This window comes from Passer montanus, unplaced genomic scaffold, assembly GCF_014805655.1.
Source record: "Passer montanus isolate IOZ18808 unplaced genomic scaffold, ASM1480565v1 scaffold36, whole genome shotgun sequence".
Classification (NCBI taxonomy): domain Eukaryota; kingdom Metazoa; phylum Chordata; class Aves; order Passeriformes; family Passeridae; genus Passer; species Passer montanus.
The window spans coordinates 3,960,049-3,977,353 of NW_024368374.1; the positions used below are offsets into that span (position 1 = coordinate 3,960,049).

The 17,305-nt window shown below is 40.1% G+C and overlaps 1 protein-coding gene across 4 annotated transcripts in view; it reads right to left on the reverse strand.

Annotated features, from left to right (window-relative positions):
- The window catches only part of ELF1 (E74 like ETS transcription factor 1), an 87,052-nt gene that overhangs the window by 67,012 nt on the left and 2,735 nt on the right, over nucleotides 1-17,305 (reverse strand). Inside the window, exon 2 of one of the 4 annotated variants that reach the window (XM_039716800.1) lies at nucleotides 15,128-15,223. The exons of the other annotated variants lie outside the window; for them this stretch is intronic. The gene's annotated coding sequence lies outside the window, so the exon portion shown is untranslated. The remainder of the gene's footprint in view (nucleotides 1-15,127; nucleotides 15,224-17,305) is intronic. 4 annotated transcript variants of the gene reach the window in all.

A 17,305-nucleotide genomic window follows, 5' to 3' on the forward strand; every position in this document is an offset into this window, starting at 1 on the left:
GTTGAAAAAAGTCCATGAGGAGAAAACACTGTGTCATTATTTTATTTACTATATTTTTTCCACCTCTCACAGCAGATGTATATTCCTTCTCTCCAACAACATAAATCTAATCCAGTCTTACATCTATAAGCATTTGTTTCTTGTGCTGCAAAACCCTTTGTAAATCATGGGGCACGGAGGGAAGAAATCTGACCCAGGTGCACAGCGGTTACAAGGAACTGTAACATTGGCACAGGGAGAGAATTATTTTAATAATTAAAGAAAGTCTAATAGTTATGTTTAGAGAGGAAAAAAACAACACATTCTTATCCAAGCAGTCAACTAAATTGAAAAACCATTTTGTAGTGATGTATTAGCACAAGCTATGCAAACATTTTGTCGTTTCTAAGCTAAATCTGGAAGCAGTATTTTTTTTTTTAAAGCATATGTTAAATGTAAACATATTTAGCAAGAGAGAATGCAGGTGGATGTTCATCCCTGTAACTGTATCAGGTCTCTTGCTAATTATAATTTTGGCTTGAAGAAGAAGTGGCCTTGCCCACTGCTGGGATGAGTATTTCCACGAAACTTAGATCACCATTTGCCCAAAAGACATTGCTAGACACTGACCAACAGCACATCTCAAGCCAATTTAAACAGCTTTAGCCCTCCACTCCATCCCAGCCTCATATTCCTCTCACTGAGCTACTCCCCCCACTGTTTCCCAGAGCAAATATTTGTGCAGTCACACAGCGTGGCAGAGGGTGGAGCCCACAGCAGAAAAGTTAAGGCTGCACAAATAAATAAATAAATAAATAATGCACAATACAATTTTCACATTGCTGCTGGCCCCAGCTCCCAGAGAAACACATGCCAAATCATGTGCTCCAAGGGGAGCAGTGTAGCCCAGCAGGCTTGGGCTGGCAGAGACCTGGATGTGGCTCTCACTTCTGCTGGCCTCAAGTGAGAACCCAAGCAAGCTGCTTCTCTTTTCACACCCTGCTTTGGTAATCGCCTCCCTCCTTCACAACTGGCTTTGAAAGCTACAGGTCTGCAAGGGCGGGATGAGACGGGCTGCCAGGAGGCACAGGAGCAGAACAAAGCAGCTCTCCTGAACAAGACTAAAACACTGAAACCATGTGAGGACACACCACCTGAAAGACATACCATCTAGTCCCATAAACACAAGCCAAAAGAAAGGTTGTGAATGTGTTCAGCTTTCAGTTTTGGATGGAGGTTGGGGAGGAGAAAATACTGTTTGATGGGAGCAGAAAACTTAGATCCAAAACTCTTAGTTTGTTTTTTTTCCTGCTATATTATACACAAGTTCACTACATGAGAAGCCTTAGCAAGCCCCCATTTGTGTGGCACCCTGTGGTATCATTCCTAATGCAGCTCAAGATGCTATAACTCCTATCCACTCTTCCAAGAGGAGATCCTACCACCCTGCTTCCAGCTCAGGCTCATGCAATCACCTCATACAGACTTGGGGCTTCATCAAACTCTGTCTCAAAACTGGATAAAAATCTGATTTAAGAAGCTTCTGGTTTGCATTTGTTTTTATAGGATACCATTGTCTCAAGCTTTGCAAAACAGTTCATCTCAGGCATCTCTGGAAGGGAAGGAAAAACTCCAACAATCCCATTCACAAGCTCTGCCCCAAAGAACACCTGAGCAATGGATACGCCCAACATGACACTGTTTATGGAAGGACAACACTTGAACCAGCTTCCACCCAAGTCTTAACATCCAAACTCCTGCATCTTCTTTTCTCCTCGGGTACAACACCAAGAAACACTAGTAGCAGTGCTATCACATTTTAATCCTATAAATATGATATGCATCTATCACAGTGTTACTGCCCTGGTACTTTGGGTTTGTGGGCTGGCACTTTCCGTGGGGGTAGATGCCACATACAACAGAGGCTGACACTGTTGTGGGTTTCTAATGCTGCCAGATGCATAATGACCTAAATATTTACACACGGAGAAGTTGCATCGGATTATAAAGTAGATTACTCCTATGCCCAAAGGAAGGAGGACTTTAGGCACAGAAAAATTTGTACCATTGTGTTATTTAAAAACTTAATCACAAATTCGGGCAATACACTTCTGATATTTTTTAGGACAACTGTTTGCTATCTACAAACTTGCATTTTCAGAAATTTCAACAGAAAAGAATCTCAGAGAAGAAATGTGGATGACACCTGAAGAGCAGCCCATGCAAGTATCAGTTCTTAATTTCCAATTTAAAGGTATGGTTCAGTGATATTTTAGTGCACACTGTGAAAGCAGAGCATAATGAATTTGAGGAAATAGTCTACTTTTACACTGTGCTCATCTTCTGAACTTCAGTTGAATTGTTGGAAAGGAAAGATGATAGTAAACAAAGTGCATATAAAAACACCACTATATGTCTTAAAAGTTGAGAGGGAAGGTATCCTGGCCATCTGTGTTTATTTGGAATCCTTCAGATAATAAAAGTCATCTTTCAAAATACACAAGGGAGTGTTTCTCAAGTCTATGGTAGCGGAATGTCCAGAAATTATTCCTTGGTAGCAGAAGGGCTAGAGAGGTGTCTGAAATTAAATGGATTCACAATCAAGCACCAGGCAGCTTTAACCTTGTCCATTTTGTCCTTCCAACTGTGCCTCCAGTGTTTCCTACTGAAGGCAGATTTGGCAAAGATGCTATCTTTGCCAGCAGTACAGCAACATCCTACACAGCTACAAACCCCTGACCTTGTACAGCCTTGCACAAACTCTTCTTGGATCACCTCTAAGGTATTCCTAGGTCACATCCCAGCAATGGCAAGCCTATAGGACAATTTACTTTTCCTCACTCTTTTAAGTTCCTTCCTTCCTCCTTTGTTATGGGTTTGCCTCTGCTGAGAAGTAGTGCTTCTCAATATTTCTGAGAATGGTTTAAAATCTGGGTATGTTCTCCTTTCTACTGACAAGCAAGCTGTGGAGGAAAAGAATTGCAAAAATCTAGGTAGTAGATACAGCTCTGACACAGGATAATCTCTGATTCACTCTCAGCCAGAAACTCCAGGCTCCAACTTCTCCCTAGCACTTCTTTACCAACCCCAACGGCACTTTTCCCTTCCCATTCTCTCCTTGCACTGGTTCTGATCCATATGGTACCTGTAAGCCTTCCACTGATCCTATGAAATGCCTTACTGTGGCAGAAAGCTGACTGGCTTTTCCCTTCCCATCCTCTCCTTGCACTGGTTCTGATCTAAGTGATACCTGCTAAGCCTTCCACTGATCCTATGAAATGCCTTACTGTGGCAGAAAGCTGACTGGGGAGGATGGGGAATGCTGGCTGCTCTTGAACTAGATCAGACTGTGACAAACACTGCCAGCCAAAGACATCAGACCTCCCTCTGTGGTACTAATAACTACTACACTGGGTCTGCACTCAGGTAAATTTTTCACCCTAAGATTAGCATGATTGCACAACAGTCACAAAAAGAAGTAAAAAAAATTACTTGGGAATGCTACAGGCAGAGGGGAGGGACAGAGATACTGCTTAAGCCATGGCTTCTGACCTGAGCTAGCTCTTGTCCACTGCAGACTCCTTGCCTGTTTGTTTCAGAAAGTGCACTGAAAGTTATTTAACATCCTATAAATACCCCTGCCAGTAGGTGTGACAGAAGTCACGCTTGTAAACCCACAGCTCAAAGGCAAGTCACGCAAAGAAACAAAAATAGAGACAGGACAAATTTATACCCCATACTACTTCTTTCAGTGAGCTTTAGACCCCACAAAAAATCATGAGACAAAAAGAGTTAAACCATCATCTACAAATATTTTCAAAATACGATGCAATGTTACCAGGTTTTCCGGAGAAAAATGAGAAATCGTTGTGTGTCACCTAATGCTATTGGTAAGCACACTCAGACACTTAAAGCTTTGGCATCCTAAAATCGAATTCAATTATAATTTGCTGATTTCCAGTTCTTCAATCAGAGTCACTAAACTGATCCACAAAAAGGCCAACTTTCCTAACATCTTTGAATGCCATCTGCAGAAACTATTCCAGCACACACCCTACAAGAAACAAGGCAACTAATCAGAGGAAATGGACAGAGGAATGCGTTTTGTACCAACAAAGAGCTAACTCTATCTGGATTTACTCTTTTTTTTAAATCTAGAAGAGCTTACTGTTTGAAAAGGTGCAACCTGTTTCTGAAACAAGGCAGAAAACAATATAATTCTAATTAAGGCCCAAGTACAGCTTTTCATTGTAAAGGTAACACTATTTCATATACAGAACATATCACTACAACATACTTGCAACAAACAATACCAAAATGAACTCATTTTTGTTACTGAATTACTGAATATCCCAAGAGAACCAACAAGGGCATAGCAATATCATTATTTATTCCAAATTCTCACAGAGTATGTGTATTAGCCCTGAAAATTCCTTTAAACTATACCTTAATAAAATACAAATCTGTACAACCCTGACTGCAGAAAGATTATGCTAGATTCTTAACTTCACAAATGAAATGATCACTTATTGGTGCAGCTGGTTAGAAAGACAAGTATTAGGTTGCCTATCTATCTCTACAGATTTACACTCAAAGGTTTTAAGCAAATACGGATTTCCCACTATTGTGCAAGAAACATACAAAGGTAAGGGGGTACAAGACACAAAGTAAAATTTATAAATACTGATAGAATTCAAAACAATATGAATGGAAGAAAAGTCTAGACTTTCCAAGGACAAGAACCATTCTTTCCAGAAAGTAAGTCAGTTTTGATCCTTGAAGTAGAACAGGACACCCAACATCATCCCACAAGCTTCACATCCCCCCACGATTATACTAATTCAGAGCTATGCTGCACTAACAGGAATCCTTGCATAACTCCGGAATCCTTGCAAGGATAGTTTTTGAAGAATACCAGCTTAATCTGAAACCATTAGAGATGTTACTACACCAGTAGTGGTAAACTTGGCCTTTGCTCTTTTCCTTTCTTATGCACACAAACACAAAATCCAGAACTATTTGTAAACATGTTGCTCTGTAGTTTTTCTTTTTGATGTCTGAATGTTGCAATCCCTGATACAAGAAAGAAAAAAATCAGCGATGCGAATGAACAGAAATATATACTAAGTAACACTATGTTGCAAATACATGCAGAAGGAACTAAAACAGAGGACCGGTCAAATTGTATATAGTCCAACAGGGGTTTCTCAACTGGGACACTTTGTAGTTGGCTAACAATACTCATTAAAAAGTTGTAACTGTATTTTTTCCCTCTGCTCATTCTGTGAGTCACTCATTACATTTCTGGGTGTTGCAACACATTCATTAATAATAAACACATACTGGGAAGAGGAGGAAAAAGAAAAACCAAAACAGTGTTCACAGCGGATTTTTTAATGTCTGTATTTATCAGTATAAAAATCAAGAATGAAGCTGAGATTTTCAGAAGTTTCTATGCAAGGAATGTTATTAATCACAGACAAAGAATTTGGTACACCCAGACCAAATACTCCGGTCTGTGCACAGACACCAGTGCACAGACACATGCCAAAGTTACAGCACAGCGGTGTCAGTATTGCTGTTATTGTTTGGCCTCTTTACAGGGCGGGAGCAGAGGGGGAGGGATCATCATGTTCCCCACCAAACCCTCTCCTGAGGAAGAACAGCTAGGCACCGCCCTTAGCTAGACAGTTCTGGACCCAAAGCTGCACTTCTGCAGCTGCCTCTTTTTTTTCTTTTTTTTTTTTTTTAATTAATTAATTTTCTTTTAAAGACCAGAGAGTTAGGTTTCGGAGGCTGCGCAGTCCCAGAACGCCATCCACACTACAGGAAATTACTGTTGATGTCTTAAAGAAGTACCAGGGAATTATTTATCCACATTTGTGTTTTAGACAATAACAAAAAGAGCACCAGACAGATGCACGTGTCAGGGTGGTTGCTGCAAGTTTTTCTACTGCTCCAGTCAGATGAAAAAATGTTTACTTCTATTCCAATTTCTTTTATCCTTTCAATCCTGCCGCCTTATGCAGGCCACACTGGCTACCTCACACACTTGTGCTGACTCCCTGTATGGATGTAGACCAAATTCATGGAATTAAAGGAAATCCAGATAAACATCATTTTTAGAAAAATGTTGAGCTAGAGTTCCAAGAATATTTTAGATGCTTACAAGAATGCAAAAGGGTATTTCTGCAGTGCTCAGGATGTGAACACAAAGGAAAGGAAAGTGTGTTTATTACTGCTCTTCCAGCTGCTCTAATTAATGGAGAAAGATAAAAGTGGTAACTTGGAGAGGCATGAGATAGAAAATAAATTATGAAAAAAGTAAGCTCATGTGAATGAATCAATTTTCCATTGCAACTCACTCAGGCTGAGACCTGGCTATTAAAGAACAGTTAGCTAGAAACGCAACCTGGTTACTTGCTTGTTCAGGAAATAATATTTTTAGTAGCAGGCTTACCTATCCAAATACATGCTACATTAACCAATTGGTGAATACATAAATCATGGAGAAGAGAGGGGGGAAAAAAAATAAAGACTGCAGGAGACAAAAAGTAGGGGTATTGAGGAGCTCAGCGCTGCTGGGAAGGGGAACTGGCTGCTGGAAGGCCAACACTTTTATCTCTCAGATACATTTCAAGTCACAAAAACAGTTTCCATCTCTGTGCTCATCTTCAGCCAGGCAAGCAGTCCTACCAGCAAATCCTGTAGGTCAGATCCTGTAGATCAGCCCAAGAAACCAAACCATCACCTCTGCTATTGTCACTTGCCCATAAAAACAAGGTACAGCAGGCAGACATATCCTGAGCAGGCATGGAGGTTCAGCTCCAGAGTGAATTGCTGCTACTATGATGTGTTTTCCAAAAACCTCCCAGGAATCATCTTTCTCGGTTCTGTGGTCTAGGGAGCCCTGAAACCAAAACCGGGAAGCAGAGGCTAAGAGAACAAGAACACATTATGGCAGGCACAGTTTCCCACATGTGATTTTCCTCCTGCTTTCTACTAGCAAAGTTTATTCTGTTATTAATGGAAGCAGTTCAATATTCTCCCCAAATAACCTGTCATAAAGGCTTAATATTCTCAGTGCTACATTCAAAGTACTATATATAATTCATACTTATTATTTCAGTCTAATTTTGTCTCTTCAGAATTTCAATACATATATATGTTTAAACTTATAATCCATTTTGTCCTGAATTTATTTAGGATTTATGAAAGTCCATCAGCTTTAAAGATACCTGTGCTCTGAAAAACACCCCACTAGAATTGAGTGACTTCAACTCCCTCTACCATCAAGGAACAGGAGTTCACACTCTAGCATAGTAGCCTAAATTCAGTGTTTCATCTACTGCTTCTCTGTAACTAATTTTATTTCTTGAACTTTTCCTTTTAATGCTCCCCATTTTTAGCGAGACTTATTAGAATGTCTTCCAGCTTTGCATAACAGACAAAAATATACCACTGTGACTGAGCACAGAAATCTTCCTGTATGAGTAACTGAAGAGTAACATCAAACTAATTTAATTTTAATATTCAGAATAACAATAATTTAAACAACCTTTTTATGTCAGCAGTCAATGATCTCACTGAGGAAGAAGAAAGAGTAAAGAAAATTACTTTTTTGTTTTGTTTTTTTTCATTAATTGCTCTCATCCTCAGGCCTGTTGGTTTTATATGATTATATGATCCCTTGCTGCTTTGCATAAGCTAGCAGCAGCTTACTTCCTGCTACTCTGTATCATGAGAAAATTAACTCCCCTACCCTAAACAAGTACCCTTTAATTCTTTTATCACTAATCCTGAGGTGCATGCAGGAGGCTGCTGCTTCCCCAGAAGATCCTAAACAATCTGCCTCAGGGTTGTGGTTCCAGGTGATTGTAACAGTGTTAGTGCATTATTTCCACTTAATTTTCTGAAAATATACAAATTTTCCTTAATATACTAAAAGAGATTAAATTACATACTTTCTGCTCAAGTATATGACATTATCCACTGAATCTTTTCAAAGCTACCCAAATATATTATTTGTCCCCATTCCAGCAAAAGTCAGATCTGGAGGTAGAGGATTTATGAAATAAAATTATACAACACATTGGAAAATTCACCGCCCAGGAAAAATGCTACCTGCACCATCAGAAAATGCAGATTAGCATTTTTGTGGTGAAATGGAAGCTGGAGATCATATAAGGAGAAAACAGAGGATAGAGCACCCCACTTTGGGTACAAATCAACAGGCACAATGCCCAGTTCATGCTTGTAGGCAGAAAGGAGTAGGCTGAAGACCTGACCTAAAGATCTGCAGGTCAGAGCTAATGCAGCAAAAAACTGTTTATCTACAGAGACAAAGCAAGCCAGAGGAATGGGGAAAACAGTGTATAATCATTTAGTAGTTGTGTTGGCCCACTTTTAGTTTAAAATCATTGCCTCTTGTCAATATCTGACATACAAAGTCCCTATCCCTCCTTTCTGTAAGTCATGATAACGTCTCCTTGGAGCCGTCTCTTTCCTAGGCTCTCCCAGCCGGACTTTGTAGGAGAGGTGCTCCAACCATCTGATCATCTTCCTGGCCCTCCTCTGGAGCTGCTCCAACAGTCCCTGTCTTTTTTTTCTAGTGAGCATGCCAGAACTGGATGCAGCACTCCAGCTGGGATCTCCAGAGGGGGAGAACTGCCTCCTCACCCTGCTGGCCACGCCGACTTTGCCGCAGCCCAGGATGTGATCAACCTTCCAGGCTGCAAGTGCACACTTGCTGGCTCATGTCCAGCTTTTCATCCACATCCAACAAGTCCCTGTCTTCTTTTTTTTTTTTTTTTTTTGCTGAGGATTCCAGAACTGAATGTAGCACTCCAGCTGGGATCTCCAGAGGGGACGAACGGCCTCCTTACCCTGCTGGCCACGCCGACTTTGCCGCAGCCCAGGATGTGATCGCTCTTCCAGGCTGCAAAAGCACACTTGTTGGCTTATGTCCAGCTTTTCATCCACAAGAACCACCAAGTCCTTCTCCACAGGGCTACTGACATTTTGTTTTGTTACAAAGCTCCTCTCTGCCATCAACATCACAGAATCACAGAGTTGGATGGGACCTTCAAAGATCACCTAGTCCACCCTATTCACCATGGACAGAGACCTCTTGCACTAGATCAGGTTGCTCAAAGCCTCACCCAGCCTGACTTTGGACATCTGCTCATCCACATCATCTTTCCGACTCTGAGCAGAAATACACTTCTACTAGCCATGCAAGGAAAGCCCCAAAAGATATCTCCTTGTCATCCATTTATTTTCACTTTTATTAAACGCCAGAAGTGCAAAGAGTTGAAATCCTCTGGGGAAAAAAAGAACAAATATAACTACTGTGATAAAACAGAGCTGATGGCAGGCTGCTAACTCACGTACTCTTTTTCTCCACATCCCTGATGGGGCCTTACTGCCTCACTTTCCCCATTACTTTTCCCCCAGGTCTGATCACTGGCACCAATCCCAAGGTACAACCACACCTGATTCCCCACAGAACCACCAGGGGTTTTCTGTACCTCCCTCCTCATTTGTAAAGCACAGCAAAGTCCAGACTGTCTAAAAGGAATTGGAAGATCTTGAGTTTGAACTCTCAGTCATATCCAACTGGGAAAGCTCTGGTGCTTCACTGATGGCTACCATTCACTTAGAAAATCTGATCATTAATTAATGAAAGGTGAAAAAACTGCTTGTCTACACTTCATGCTCTTAATCTCCTCAAAACTACATCACACTAACACTATGTTCAGGAGACAAGGGGAAAGAAATTTAAGCTGTAATTACAGGTAATTCAATGTTATTCAATGGTCTTCAATGTTATCTGGTAGCAGCATTCAGATTTGAGTCCATTTTTCTCACATTTAGCAATAGGTAACACCTTGTTCTTAAAAAGGACACAAAAAAAATCCTTCAGTAAACAAATATCCACACACTAAGCTGGATGTGAGGGATGTAAATTTCTCACTACAGGTAATCAAACTCATTCTTCTGCAAGCACTGATCTAGCTTCCAGTTATTCAACAGGAGTTTAAATCACCACAACTTTACCAGTGGGACTATTCAATTTCTTCTGTGTCTCATTTCCCTGGCTCATGTTCTTCCAGTTAGAAGGTGAAAGCTAGCTTGGATTGCCTTTTTCTGCTTCTTTCACTTTCTAGTTTGTTTTACCTTACTTTTTTTTTTCATTCCCAGCTCTATTCCCTATTTTTCAGGCATATAAATGAACATTCAAATACATTTTGCAATAAAGATAGGAAAATTAGATTGTGGTGGCTCTCTAGAGCAAAAGCATGGAGACATGCTTTTAAGCCACCCAAGCTCTGATCATGTTCCAGTCAGAATCCACATACAATTGTAATTTCCTCCCTGCTTATCTGGAGATGATAAGTAATATTTTTCTGGCAAATGAAACAAGTAATCACAAAAAAGGGATTCCTCCCTGGAACAAAAAAGAAATAATAACAACAACAACAAAAAAAAACCTTCAGAATTTTTATTTTTACTTGTCTCCAGTTCAGTAACAAACTGAAAGCCATTATTTGAAAATATAACTATGTAAGAAAGTGGGAGCACACAAACAACAAAGTACCAGTGACAGCATTCATAAGGTCACCCTCTTGCATCCCTCCTCCAGTTTCTTTAACATAGTATCCAAATTCCGTGGTTTCCCTAATACTTCCCATTTAGGATAGGTTGCTCTGCTAAAAAGCAGTCATCCTGCAAAAGAACCACAATTAGGCATTTTCTCCCCTAAATGACACCTGCACAAATACTTCTGCCTGTTGAAACACCTATAGCAAGACTACTGCTCAGCCTGATAATAACATCTACAAAATAGAAACTTGTATCTGAACATACATATTCCAGCTGCAAAATAAAAGATGGGGAGAGTTGATATGGTTATCCACCACATCATAAACCAGTAATTCCAACAAACTACATAGTGTCTAATTACACTTAATGCTACTACATGTCTTGGTGTCAATCTGAAACAAGGAAAGTGTGAATCCAGGAGACCTAAAGGCTTAAAGAATTTTAAAAAAAGCAGTATTCTTGATAGGTGTTGAGGCAAAGACATGAGATCTGAAACCCAACCTGAATCTCAAAGTATGCAAAGAACGCAGTGTTTTGCAGTAATTCTCCGCAGGAAAGGCATTCTCTCTAAAAATACCTTTTTTTTTTTTTCCTTCAGGAAAAGCATGAAATTAGTTGTTTTCTTTCACTAATGTATATAGATTTGGGAAAAGAAGAAAAAACCCATCTACCTAGTAAACACAATGAAGGGCTTGTACAGTCTCGTGTTTGACTTGACCTTTCAGCTGCTAGTCACAAACAATGATAAAACATAGACTACAAACCACCACTTCTGATTCAGTGTTTTTTTCAGAGGAACAAAACACAACTTCTACAAAGGTTAACATAATGGTTTTCTTGCAGAAAACACATGAAGACCTTTTGTGCCAACAACATCCTGAAAATCTGTTCTGTCTGACCTCTGCTTTAGACTGCCCCAAAATGTACATCCAGAGGCAAAGCAAGCAGCTACATCAGACTTTAGGTAATATATTTGCAATAATTCACCTCAAATGAGGTACACAATGATGCACTCCCCCCCTCCCCTCCCAAAATAATGATAGAAGTATGCTGGTATACTTAATCTTAGGCACATGAAAACAATTTAACATTGTTTAACATGCATCCTGGAAAAAAATCACAAATGGTCATTTGCAAAGAATATAAAAGTGTATTTCTGTCTCTCACAATCATGGTTGTAGTATGCTTATGATCAGAAACCAGTTTGTTCATTAATTAAAATATACTTGTAATAGTTTCCAAGTGTTGCTACATGATAATACGAACATTTGAAAACTGAATTTGAAAAAATCTTAGTAATCTTTTTTTTTAATCCTTCAGATGAAATCTGTTAACCCACAAAATTAGGTCAACTAAGAAAATCTGAAAAAAATCCTTAGAGGTTTGTTTTGGATGGCTTAAGATGAAGGTTTCACTTGAAAAGGCGTCCAATGAAAGGCAGCTGCACAGAGCACATGAAAATCCAAACACACAAGAAAAGAGCTCAGCTCTACCTCAGTGGAAGTAAGCAGGTGCTGGGGGATCTATTCTCTGCACAAAACTACATGTGGGTATAATTCCTCTCTACCAGAGGGAAACATAAATTGCTGGCACAGGTCTGTAGGTTGGAGAAAGGTTTACAGTTCTAGATTCTGTGGATACATCTCATTTCCAGTATCACCACTAACACACCACTGATTTCCTTAACCCTTCCCCCCAGCAGTTTCTCAGCACAGTTACCAGAAACTGCCTCAGCTTTGCCATCCAGGCTCCCCAGCCCATTTTGAGTGAAAAAAAAAAAAATCCAGTGTTTTAATCAGGTAAATTAAGTAAAAATAGTTTTGGCAGAAACAGAAGGGTTCCTATTTTCAGCTGGCAAGCCAGGGGCAGTAAATGCACTCAGATGAGTGACCAGCTGCAGGGGTGGGGGGATGACTGATGCAGAAGACAAGCAGACATCACAGCTATGGACTATGCTCTAGAGATTCATTGTTCCTTAGACAACACACTGTTATCACAACATAACTGGATGTTGGATTCAACAACGACAAAGTTGGATCAGTCAGTGTTCCTATGGCAGTACATGAACACTAAGTACTGTCACCACCCTTTTTCTGACCAGTCTTGATGTCCTCCCACAATAGCACTTCCCTCGTCATTCATTTAAAGAAATACTAAATTCCATGGCACAGGATGGCATAACCTTGTCACCTCTTCAGTAAACTGGTGACAAAGTCCACTCTCAGCTTCCCTTAAAACAAACATATTTACTGTCATTCTCTTGATCAACAGTGGACATTAAAAACAACAAACCTTTCAATTACTCTTAGACCCTTCCCTTTTAACAGAATGAAAGAACAGAGTACAGATACCAGAATGCTATTCAATATCCCCTTGCCTGGAAAAGGTCTTTGAAGGTCTGCAGCAAGTTGCAGAATCTTACAGCTTTTCCACTGCTCCACCACCAGCTCAAGCCCCCTCTCCAAAGAGCCCAAACACACCCCAGAATCACCCAACACAGGCTGACATGCAAGCTGCTGGTAATGGCACAGCAGCAGAGCCTCTCTGGGCAGCAGCAGATGCTGAACCAGAAGCTGCAGCAGCAGATAAGGGTGTGAGCAACTTTCTGCCAGGACTCGGAGAGTGCTTGGCTTTCTACCTGAATCTATGACACGCAAATGAGTCACAGAACAAGGTCAAGCAGGCTGAAACACCTCATTAAATTTTGTTGATGCCTGTATCACCAGGAACTCCAGACAATGTAACTGCTTAAGGTCACTAGTGTATTCATGGAGGGAAAAAACCAGCATATCCACTGCCTAAAGTAGACAAGTGGGTGTTAGTACTAGGTTTTAACAAGAAAAAAAAATATGTGTACACACATACAAATAAAAGGAAGTTAAATTCTGGAGAGCGAGCAAAATTACATCTTCACTGGCCGCAGGTGTGCTGGATTAGGCACCAAATGGGAAGTTTGCACAACAGGTACAGAATAATGCATTCCATAAAAACACCTAACTCTTGACTATTCTGACTATAGTGACACTTGGCTGTGGTGAGGTGGAAAATCAAACCTGATAGATAACACAGTCCTACTACTATTTCTAGTATTTGTTGATTCAGGGTGCATCATTATCCTACACACATAAGTTTGTGCTGTTAAGCATACAAACAGTCAGCTATATAGCTCAACTACTTAACAGTATTATGTTAAAATTTTATATGCCTCTGAGATGGACACTTAACAATTCTGACAATTTTAATCTCAGCCTCAAACATTGTTTCACCTCAGAACCAGGAAGGGAATGAAACTCACTAAATATTACAAACACAGTAAGATGCCACAAAGTGGCAAACTACAACCCATGACTGCACTTTCAAAGCAGACACAATGTGGCAATATTCATTATCATCTTATATTAACACAAGTTTTATCCAAGTACTGAAACATGAAAATAGAATGCCAAATTCATTGTTCTCTGATTCTGCCATTTTCTGAGAAGAAACTTATTAAATAGCCTAACTAGAGCTCGTTAAAACTGAAAGCATCCAATCTGATTTGTACTTTTATTAAGTCGGCTCCTGCATGTCCTAGAAATCAATAGTGCATTATTATTAACTCCAATGAACATAGCAACAGGCATATGGGCCAAACCCTAGAAGGCTGTACTGTCACTATTTTCCCAAACATGAACATCTCAATAAAGCAGATGAGGAAAGTGTATTTGAAAATCATGTTTGAGAGGAGTGCTTGGTAGTTCAAGTCAGTGGAAACACTCATATATACATGCTTTCAAGTCTAAAGATAGTGACTTACAACAACTTCATCTCTTCAAGTTTCAGTTGTTCTCAACAAGAAAACTTCCAGTAAACTCATTCTACATAGAAAATGTTTTATTACCTTGAAACTTTCATAGGATATCTTAAAAGTGTGAATGAAAAAGCCAAATCAAAACCACTGTAAAAGACTGAACATCAGATTTTTGATATCATATACACTACAGTACATGCAATAAAATATGTTTTTTACAGAAAGAAATATTTCAGCTCTTTAGAGTATATTTGTCCTAGTTCAGCTGCAGGAGGAAAAAATGTGTCTGTTTGTTATATCAAAAAGAATGGACTATGGAATTATAAAGCACCATCTCACAGCTATCTAGGCTCAAGTTCAATTCCCAGGCTAAATTAAACTTTCAGGTTTATTGTGAAGCTGCCTGAAAAGGAGCATTGCAGGTAATGCTTCACCTTGATTCAGGCAGTCAGTCATTTTTTCAGGTTACAAAACAATTTCACCGACATACCCTCTGCTGTTTTAGTGACTGCTGGGTGCAATTTGCACATGCTGTCAGGCCATGTGCACATTGCCTGTCTCTGTCTGCTTGCAGCAGATGCGGCTGCAGGAGAGCAATGCCCGAAGGACAGAGAGATGGTTCAGGGAAGAGCAGTGAGCAGCTGACTTCTGAACAATGAGCAATGTCCTTGCCTAGCTAAAGGCAGAAAAAAATCTTTTTCATCCCTGAATATAACTGACAGTATCCTGAACAAAGAAAGATGATACACCAACCTGGGAATAGGAGGGGACTGTGTAAAGAGAGGATCTGATATCCTGTCACCAGCTGCCACCAGATGTGGTGATACTCTAGAGGGATGTGGTGATACTCTAGAGGGAAGTACACAATAATTAATCACACTCCCAGAAGTCAAATTAGGCACCAAGAAAAAGTGGTCCTCCTGACCCAAGAGAAAACCAGCCAAGTTCTAAAGTATGGCACTTTCTTGTAATCTTGTCAATGTAGCAATACGTGCTACAATACACGGAAAGCACTGCAAATAATCTTGTTGTTTCAACATAGGGAAAAATTCAGGTGAATGGAGTACAGTCCTTCCCCCTTCTACACACACTGGAAACATCCTCCACCAAAGCAAGTGAAAGCACACCTTTAAGAAGAAAAACCCAGCAACTTTAAACACTCTCAGCAACAGCAAATCCACTACAATCCTCTACTGCCCTCGTCACTACTTATTAGTTCAAAGTACAACATGCCTAACTTCATCTCTCAGACACTGGATGGCCAAGTAAATACCATGTACTTTCCTCACACACATGTATGATATACACAGGCACCATATCCTTTGTCAGATGTACAATCTGCAATTGTGACACCTGGTCTCCAAACTCTGGATCACTTTGGTCCCTGTGCTCTTGTTAATATTTCACATCCTTCCTCACGTGTGAGCAGCAAAACCAGACATGGAGTTCCTGTGATCTTACTAATGCCACGTACTTTCCTACTTCTGTGCAATATTTATATTGCTGCACAGCCAAAGACCACACTTCAGTTGCAGCATTGCAAGGAAAACTCCTGTTGAGATGATTCCCTGCACAAATTCTTAAGCCTTCTTTCAATAAATTACCAGTTTGAGGACAATCCCCTATCGTGCTGGTGTAACCACAATCCTGGTTCCTTTGTATGTGGCTGCATGAAAAATGCCTTCTGATGTACGCTCATAATTAAAAAAAATTATTTGGAGTATGGTGTACTAGTAACTTGTTCTACACGTGCACAAACCTGCAGATAATATGCTGGTAATGATGCAATATCATCACATAAGCTGTGAATACATTGATATTAAACAGCCTTACACCAAGATCCAGCCCCCAGGGAACCTCACAAGAAACAGCTGCACTCCCATAGAAGAAAGGCACGCCTAAGTTCCTCTCTAAACTAAGAAAGATTTATGAAGCAACTTTGCCAATGTTTGTGGTATTTATTCCACAGTGACTCCATGGCACAATTGTTTTAAACTCACACTTCACTGCAGACTTAATAGATATATCAGGGACACAATATAGGGTGAGTCTGCTACAATAGAGCAGTTGATGAATAGCTTAGGAATTTGGGAGATGTGGGTTTTTTACAATTCAAAATGCTGGGAAGCTATTTGCTTTAGTTCTACTGTAAACTGTTCTTTAACAATCGTTAAGTCATTTTGAAGTATTCAGAACAAGTAAGGCCTGGCTTGTCATTTATTTCAGAGGCTCCATTTTAAAGTTTTCAATTTTTCAGCCAGGAAAACAATGAATAATGTGAGTAAGGAAAATCACTCATAGCATTAACCAAAGATGTTTAAGTTCCTTTCTCTAGTAAGGAAAAAAAAACCCAACCAACAAACAAAAAGAACAGTTAGTAGACCAGGTAACCAGTGAAATAACATTGTAATTCAGCAGCGTATTTCCATGTACATAAACATATACACAGGATAGGTGAAGCTTGTAGCATTGCCTATTAGACAGCTGCTGAACACTTCCAATGCAAGATGCTGCTTCCAGCTGCTTGTAACTTGGCCAGACTTTGACTGCTTGGGTTAAAATTTTCCAAGTTGAATGTCTGCCTCAGGCTAAATTCTGTTCCATGTGCTGTAAAAGTTACCTCTGAGTGAGGGGTGCAGAAAGAGGCAGATTTGGATTAGAAGAACTCGGCCAAAATACTTGAGCTGTTCTCAGAACAAAACCAGGGAAAATGCTGTCTCCCAATGGCAATACGTGTCTGGAAACTTGAAAGGCTTTAATGTTCTTCCATCTCCCAATGACAGTCCTGAATGAGGGGCAGAGCCCTTTTGGAGGTCCCTCTTTTCCTGCCCCCATGAAAAGTCCATCTGCATTTGGTCAAATGTCCAAAACCAAACTGCACTGTGTGTATTTTCAGTAGGTGTTTGCTAGGCCACATCCACATTCTTCTCA